We start from the raw sequence: 9,527 nt of genomic DNA on the forward strand, positions 1-9,527 counted from the left end.
GGAAATTCTTTTGGTAGATTCTAAATTGAGCGATCACATTTTTCATGCTTTTATCCTTCCATATGACAAAGTTCAATAATTTTGGGATGAATTTTTTGAAAGTAAGTAATAGCACACTTATAATTAATTATTTACATTGTTACCATGGTTATGGTTATTGATCCGTGAATGAATTCGCGAGGTCTATATGCGATGGGTCGAAATTGGGGTATACTATACGCACACGTTTTTACCCACACAATAATCTCACAAACATGTGAAAATATTCATGGGTAGAAGGTAGGTCCCTTGAAATGAAAACCGGAAGATCATGGACATCTGCACAGCAAGACATAACAGACGAGCGTCTAAAATCGCTACAACTTGAACTTAGTCAATTGAAAGACCATTGTAGTGTTTCATTGTTAGCAACAATTTCCATTATTTGAATGATTTGCTTCAGGGCTCAAACAACTTGAGTACAACAATCGCTACCTAGTTGAAAATATACAGCGTGACTTACGGTCGATGGTAGGTTAGACGTTACTGACAAACGCAAAGCATGATCTTTCTGAAAATTTCACCTCTGACATTTCCTTACCTGTTCTATCGATCTAAAATATTTTCAGCATTGCGGCATTGCCACTTCTATCAATGAGTCCTAGCAATTATTTTTTTTTAGATTGAACACCCTGTATATTATTACATTTTTGGAATCGCTCTAGTATTTCAATACTTTTTTGTTGATAATGTCCTATACCTATCTCTATCTGTTTTCGAGATAAAAAATAAATTGTGCTAAATATGGTCCAAAACAGCCTTAATTGAAATTGAGTACATCAGTACTCTCAATTCATGAAAAGTTGATATTTTGATGATAGTTTGGACAAACTCGAAATATTCAAATATCACCAAGAAATCGACTCCATATCATACAGGGCGTGCTAAAATTACTATTGTTTCCATTGTGCATAAAAGTAGTCGAAAGTTCATTTTTTCAAATGAAACCCCCAGTATATTACTCGATGAATTGAAAGATGGTGAAAAATGCTTCAAGATGTGGAAAAATGTTTATTCACGTTTTATGTATCATACAATTTTTTTTGTATAACGTTACTGCTGATAATAAAAAAAAAATTATAGGGTCCATGGGATTTGAACACACGATCTTTGGATCACAAGGCATATGTTACAACTACATACGCCAACTCACGTTATTTTAAGGAGGATTATTGGTTAGTCATGAAATACTTTTTATAGTTGGACCGAATACTACTTCGTCATCGTCAGTAACTTCACAGGGATTTAATATTACCAATAGCACGAACTGCATGTGTGAACTTTTCTAAATGATTTTTTGGTAGGTGTTCTGATTGAAGTGTTTCTATCAAAGACTTTTTCAATAACAGTTCAATAACTTTGAGCCATAGTTGAGGAAATTATTTTGTAACCTTACAAACTTTCTTTCGTTCATTGGTGTTAATTCAAGATACATTTGGTTGAATTTTCTACACGTTCTGACAATGATATGATCACTTTGTTCATGTGTATAATAAATCTTTTCATAAGAACTTCGTTTGATATTTGCATTGATCTTGGAAGATGATTCGAAACACCGTTGATAACTCTTTGTAAATTACTTATAAAAGTAACCGAACTGCTATAAGCTTGATGATTCCACTGCTACCTAAATCCAAATTCAAAAAAAAATAACGACTTTATTGAGAAAACTTGACGATTTAGGTATAGGGACATGACATATCATTTCGAAGCATTTTTCACCATATTTCACTTTACCGAGTAATATATAGGATGTTTCATTTGACAAAATGAACTTTTGACTACTTTTAATGGAAATAATAGTAATTTTAGCACGGCCTGTATGATATAGAGTCGATTCATGGTATCATTTGAATATTTCGAGTTTGTCCAAACTATCATCAAAATAACAACTTTTCATTGAATGTACTTAATTTCAATTAAGGCTATGGTTTGGACCATATTTAGCAAAATTTATTTTTTTTCTCGAAAACAGATAGAGATAGGTATAGAACATTATCAACAAAAAAGTATTAAAATACCAGTGCAATTTCAAAAATGTATCAATATACGGGGTGTTCCTTTTGAAAAAATAAAGTTGCTAGGACTTTTTGATGGAAGTGGCAACGCTACAATGCTGAAAATATTTTAGATCGATAGAACAGGTAAGGAAATGTAAGATATGGAATTTTCAGAAAAATCATGCTTTGCGTTTTCCAGAAAAGTCTAACCTACCATCGACCGCGAGTCACGCTGTATTTCACTCCTTGCGATGAATCGCTTGAGGGCGGCCAGAAAATCGTCAGCAGATAAGTCTGACATTGATTCAGAGTAAATAGCCGTGATGGCAAAAAAAAACACGAATTTGCACTTATATATAAGCTTTTCGAGTAATCTAAATCCAACCTAACCTCGTAATCTGCCTATTCTTTGAAGAGCGATCTACAAGATTCCATACCGATGCTCTTAAATTACTTCAGTTTGGAGATACGGAGACGGGAAAATTTCCCATAAGAGGTTGCAATGAAAAATCAGTCATGTTATTGGAAGATTATTCGACGAAAAGCCTTCATCTGGAATAATATCCAAAATTTTCATTATGGGAGAATCAATCACCGTCCTATTCAAACGGTGTTTATCGGATAGCAATATTGAAAACTCCACATCTCAAGCACGAGTCTACCGATCACTCCCAAAACATTCTTTTCATCGAGAAAACGATTCAATTCTCAAAGAGATGAGACTGATCTCATTGCGATCGTCAACAAAAGTAGGCAAATCTTTTTGACACCTACCATCTTGCCCCTGACACCACCGAACAAGTCGTGTGAGGGCCCTTTCTCATGTTCTGGAACGGAGTATAGAGTCTGTAGATCCTCATCTCGCCTCAGAGGAAGAATTCAGTTTTTTTCTTGGATGCATCTGGGTTCGCTTTTGAACCATTTGCTCCGGTAAGGAGTGACACAACCCGCATTAAGAAAGAATGCGTCAGTCAAATCAGTCCACAAATGAATCCACAAATACTTTCAGGTATTCAGATATCTTTTCAATCAACAAAACGGTTTCCTTTGACAAATTCATTCGTTGAAATAGGGCAAGAAAGGTGAGCTAACAGAAAAGCAGATTGGGTATGGTCAAGCATTGGTCCGAATCCTACAAGCAGGAATTTTCATGAGATTAGATTCTAAATCATGCCTGGAACTACATGAGTTTTGTGACTCACTCAATTCAATCCAACTTTTTGAAGCCATTTACTTAAAAGTTCTATTCGAGTAAAATACGTTACGTTAATTATTATATCTTTAATTTTTTTATGATAAACATTTATTTCATAGGTAGTCTTGGGAGCTGGTGTTGACTGGAAAAAGTAAATCCATTCCCCACGTTTACGGAAAAAAACGATAACTAAGGTATTTTTAGAAAAAATATGAAATTACCAAGATGCATTTTTTTTAAAGTTCATTGATTGATGAATATGAGACAATAAGAATTTCCAAGACTGTATTCATTTTAATGTTGAGATACTCGTAACTAGACTTATACCAATAGATTATCCACCAATGCGAGTTAACAATAAAACTGGTGTATTGGTGTAAATGAATAAAAAACAAAATCACTTTCAATAGCTCGAAGGACCTCGTTTTCAGTTGATAATAAAATAATTACACCCCACTTAAAGAATAAATTATGAAGTTGAATTTTTCATTATATACCAGATGTAATCAAATACAATGAATTTATAATTGTAAACTGACACAGAAAGAAGTCAGTCCTTAAATTCCATTCTTTCTGAAATGAACTGTGATTTAATGAAATGTAGGCGGTCTTCTGATTGTATCGTGGATTACCATTGCTTGATTTTTGATTACTCCGTCGGTTCCAGGGTGAAAATACAGCTGGATATTCCCCTTGTCAGATTCTTTAAATGAGTTGGTCGTGTTGATGACCACCGTTAATACATTCCTATTGAATTTCATCAGTTCGGACTTCCATTGTCTACTATATAAAATGATTTGAAATCCCTAAATCAACTACAAAAGAATAATTAAAAATGAATAGCTGAAAAAAACAATTATATTAAGCAAAAAAACCTGAAATGAAGTAATAGTGAAATAAAATACAAGTAAAAATAGAACAATTGAATGAATAAAAAGAAAAAAATTAAAAACTGGAGAGTTTCCAAGTCACGTTAGTTCCTATTGAATCGCATATTCAGATTTGTATGTGGTGATCAGAATTTGGTGAATTTCAGAGGGATTTCAAATATGTTGGTGAAGCGAGTATAGGCTTCAACAGTCGTTCGGGTTTATTCATTTCAATAGTTTGGGTTCTTATGTAGTGATATGGAATTCAGTTAATCTTCGTCCTTCATATGATCACGATCAGAACTAGAGTTCAGTCTCGATGCGCGTGTCACCAACCAAGTTCACATAATCTGGAGCCGACTAGCCATTATAAAGAGTCGAGAGACATTACTTCAGTTCTGGTGGGAAAGAAGCATTTTCGTTTCATTTCATTCAAGCTTGAGATTTCAACTCTACTCATAACTATGAAAGCTGAATTCTGAAGACAAATCAATAAGATGATACTTTTTTATGTTTGACATTTTATTTCTGATATAAAATATAATCACATAATGGATATTTTCATATAATGGTACAAATATTTCTCATTTCGTAACTTAAAACATTGGTGGTTTCGACATAGTTATCACTCTGGAAATTTTGACAAAAAATATATTCAACTGGTTGAATTTGTTTGGACTGTGATGAAAAAAAGTATATTAATTTTTTAGCGAGTTCCTCAAAAAAAGAACTGAAATGATTCTGTTACATGACAATTGAAGAGTAAGATAACTTTGAATAGAGAAATCTTGATTTAATGATAATGATGATGATTTATTGGATAAATGAAGTAGGCGAAAAAAGCAGCTTTTATCAAGTAGTACACTCATTGATTCATCAATAAACTGAATTAATAATTTACTATCGTGGAATCAGATTTTGTTACAGTGTCAATTCAGTATGAAATTGTTCACAAATTTGATCAATTTGAAAAGGAAGGAGAGAAGGATTTCACTGACTGCGACGACTATCATTTCCCTTTGAATCTGTTCAACTTTCAAACCTGTGTCTCAGATTTGGTAACATCATTCCCAGTACCTTCACAAAAACCAAACCACCAAACGCAAACATCAACTCCAAGAATTGAATTTACAGATACAATGTTTGTGCGGCGAGTCATATATTGGGGAAAACCAAGAGACTTTTGAAAGGCTGTATTGGCCAGCCCATAAAACAGCCAGCAAGGAGGAACTGGTAAATCAGCAGAAGTGAAGCATATTTGGAGCTACCAAAGTACCATGAAATGGTTCGAAGCTGATATGAAATCTCAAGGAAATATACTGGTATTGAAGAAAATTTAAAGGAGCTGCGTTCATGTTGAACGACAACACACTCTAGTAAAATTACATCAGTTCGGACTTCCATTGGCCATGATTCTACTGTGATTCGAAATATAAGAAGAAAGAAATAAAATTGGATTGAAAAACTGAAATATCAACTATATTAGGCAATAAAACGTGAATTGAAAATACAATTAAACGAATAAAATAATCAAGATGCATCTCAAAAATTAAATTGAAAAAAATTTTAAACCTAGTAACTTCATAACCTTTCTATTGTTAGTATACACAATCGTCTTCGGGCGATGACTGGACTACGCCTCGGAGAGATAACCATTCATTGGTTATTCGTGTACTTTCACCTTTACCGTTTTTCTCTCCGCTTCACCAGTTCAGAAGGAGTTGACTGTTTGGCGGAAGTACAGGTTTCCATATGTATCGTATCTCTACGCTAGCTTAGCTGAATGCAGCTTCATTAAACTTCCTCTTGAACCTGTGTTTCTTTCTGTGGATGATCTCAATTTGAGACCACTTAGTGATATGTTGATATGTATAAACATGCTCTATTATTCCCCATTTGCTGATTTCTCCTCATTGTGTGTTTTTTTGTGCTCGGCAAAGCGGACTTGCAATAGACTCTTAGTTTCACCGATGAAGGATTCTCCGCACTCACAGGCTATCCGGCCAATGCAAATCTTGGAACCGCGTTTGCTGGCGTAGTTTTCGTGAGGTTGCTGCGAATGTTGTTTCCGAATCTGAAGCAGGTTCTGATGTTATACTCAGACCCAATTCTTTTATTTTTTCGATAATCCTCCGACGTAAGGAAGTACAAGTGTTGGATCTTCACCCTTGCGAGGCTCCGGCTCTCTTCTAGCCAAAGTATGTACTACCATTAGTTTGAAGTAACCATTTCGTTGAAGATTTTTTTTGATGATGCCTATTCCCTTTCCGAAACCGTCCTTCAATACATCGAAATCACAATACACTATATCATGATGATTACTTTTTCGGTATATTGATGTTGATTGGATCCTATTCACTAACACGTCTGAGAATGGCAATTTGTTGTGGTCTACCTTTTTCATTGTGAAAGTAATGAAATGTATACGATCAGGAAACTGTCTAGTTCTGTATTCCCATAGTTCCATACTATAGAAGGGTCGTCAACGTATCTCAACTAGAGACGGGGCTTCTTCTGGGCTTCTTCAATGGCCAGAGTTTCGAACCTCTCATATATATGTTGGCTATAACTAATGAAAGTGGCGATCCGATTGGCAGTCCTTCACCTTGCGTAAATAATTCGTCCTTCAGTTGAAAATGGCAGTCCCATACACAGCATCCTACTGATTCTATGATTACTTCAATAGGTAAGTTAGTTCTATCCTCCAGATGCTCGTCTCCGGAAAGATTCCACTATATAATTTGAAGTGTCTCTTCAACGGGAACGTTGATGTCAAAGCTTTTCACGTTGGAACTGATTAATTGATTCTGCTCTGTGATTTAGATTGCCCCCAGTGATTCCACAAAATGCCTAGAATTTCTCAAACAAAATTATGTTTTTTCTCGGTCTTATTATTGGTCTGAGCGGAACACCCTTCTTGTGGAATTTGGGAGGTCCATACATGTGAGGGGGCTTAGCGATGATCATTTTTGAAAATAGGGAATATCATCACCAACACAGCAACACAGAATGAGTTATTCTTGGCATTCATCGGCGTTTCGATGAAGTAAGTAAGTAACCTAACAATCATGACAGTAATGAACATAACCGTTTATCTAAAAATATTCGATACATGTTCACGTTCAATCAATTATCATTTTCGGTATAACTTCACTGAAGGGCATCGATGTTCAATAAAATTTATATATATGTTCCACTTACTCTCCAATTCAAGTTTGATCCTGTACCTGGGTTGCTTTCATCCTGGGGAGAAATGCTATATTTCTTTGGGGTGGAGAATGTTTCATTGAAGCCCAGAAATTTATAGACTGACTAACTCGAAGCGATTTTTGTTTCAATACAGACTCTCAGAAAAAACTTTGTATAATCTGCTCACAAGTAGAAAATCTGTCAATAATCTGCTTTCCAAAGAAAGCAACTTTTTCAACAGTTTTGTTTATGAAGAAGATGAGACGAACCTACATTAAGTTTTTTTGCAAATCGATGATTTCCATTAAAATGATTCAGTATTGCAATATTTTACCTTCAATGACTGTATATATAATTTGGTTATTTCGAATCCACAAAATGTACCGACAAAATTATGATTCGGAAATTAAAATCAGGAGATGATTTCTGAAGCACCATGACCAGAGAAAAACGTTATATTTGTAAAATGATTATTTATGTAATATCATCAATTCAATACCATCAGGTTTTTCAAAAAATAATCTTTATGTTTTCCTATCATAAAATGACTAGAACATGGGAAGGAGCCAACTTATTTTGTATTTCAGTTGAGAATGAAACGGATCACTTTTCTATATTTTTAGTTCACTTCAAGCTTGAAATATAATTTGCTTTATTTCGTATTTCTAACATTTACAAAGTATTCATTAGTGAAAATATTCACTAATGACAGGATTTTGGGGACAATATAGTGGAAAAGGTAACAAATTTTCATTCGGATAACTGGTAATAGTAGGTAATATTTTTTACTCACTGTTTCTGAAATTTTTAAGCATGAGGACTCTTCAAATACTCTCATTTGGAAATATAACAATCAGCTCTACTTCGTACCTGTATATTCTCTCAGATAGAACTTTTATAATGTTGCTAGTATAATTACCATCCGAAAATAACTAATATTTCAATTAATTTTGCTGTTCCACCTCACATTCGCGATCTACCGAGACAAAATTCTGGGAAACCTTCTTCGTGTCTATATTCGCGCATGAACTGAAAATGTTTCTGCAGTTTCCGACACTTATATGACTTTTGGGTGATTCTGAGTCGACGCGAAGAACCGTCTACTTGTTGATATTATGTTTCACTGGGTTTTGAAGTTTTCAGTGGTTCATATTTCAGAAACTACATGATACTGATGTTATAAAGCGTGATTTAAAATTTGTTCCAGAACATTCCAAAGAAATTTCAGATGCGCGTTCAATTGTAAATCAACTAATGACATCGTTTTTTTGGAACTTTGATTTTCATAAGGAATATCTAATCGAATTTTCACCATACTTCTCAATAATAAAAATAAATTGCCTGAAGATTATGAAATGTATTTTCGTGAAATAACTGAAAGTTCAGATTAAGATTCGACTATGGAGAGTCCATATTTTATTTGTGAAGTAAGTGGAAATAATATGTTTCAATTCAATAGATATGACATTAGACATGAAGTTTTTATCACAAGCAATCCGTATAATATAAAATAGTTCGTGAATGGCGATAACGCGCCAATACAGCCATCTAAAGTTGACATTCATTTATTCTTCGAAAAATATTTCATTACTACTGTATTCAGTTTCTTCACTTCTATCGATAGTATAGGACTGGGAGACTATTTTTCAATATCAAGTTTTATGATGTTGACGATGAAGTCACAAATACATATCACTTGAATACGTTATGATGATGATAATGATTTTTCATCTATTATTGATCATTTCAATCACATATAATTACATCTCCGATGATGAAACGAATATCAAAAATGCACTCAAAATGCTATAGCTGATCCTTGGTGATTTTCTTTATTTTCAAGAGTTACTTATCAAAGAATGATCGAGAAATTATTTTATTGAATTGATTTTTTGGGCATGGCTTACTGTCATAAAATGGAGCTTGATTGGTAATACAACAAAATTACTTACTACCTCAGCTATATCCTGCTTAGGATGAATTTGAGTTCATCAAGAAGGTAAATGAAAATAACAAATAATATTATGATATTTTATCTTAGTGATACCATTCCAGTCAAATTTTCATTTGCGTATTTTATATGCATCAAGTGAGTTTCAAACGAATCGAAAATTAAAGTATCAGTTTTACAAAAATTCATTAGATTTACCCAACTGATTGAAATCTTACGCAAGATATGATTCTGATATGATTTTGTGAGTGACTCCGATTCAATTCAAAGCAAAAGAATACAAA

At 33.8% G+C, this 9,527-nt stretch overlaps 1 protein-coding gene across 2 annotated transcripts in view; it reads right to left on the reverse strand.

Moving 5' to 3' along the window:
• LOC111510103 (pinopsin) overlaps positions 1 to 8,323 on the reverse strand; it is a 116,321-nt gene extending 107,998 nt beyond the window's left edge. Inside the window, exon 1 of one of the 2 annotated variants that reach the window (XM_074185190.1) lies at positions 8,086 to 8,323. The gene's annotated coding sequence lies outside the window, so the exon portion shown is untranslated. The remainder of the gene's footprint in view (positions 1 to 8,085) is intronic. The other variant, XM_074185191.1, reaches the window with a different exon arrangement.
• Between the last annotated feature and the right edge of the window lie 1,204 nt (positions 8,324 to 9,527).

This window comes from Leptinotarsa decemlineata, unplaced genomic scaffold (genome assembly GCF_025532065.1).
Source record: "Leptinotarsa decemlineata unplaced genomic scaffold, Ldec_3_MD MMD2_tig00026369_RagTag_RagTag, whole genome shotgun sequence".
Classification (NCBI taxonomy): domain Eukaryota; kingdom Metazoa; phylum Arthropoda; class Insecta; order Coleoptera; family Chrysomelidae; genus Leptinotarsa; species Leptinotarsa decemlineata.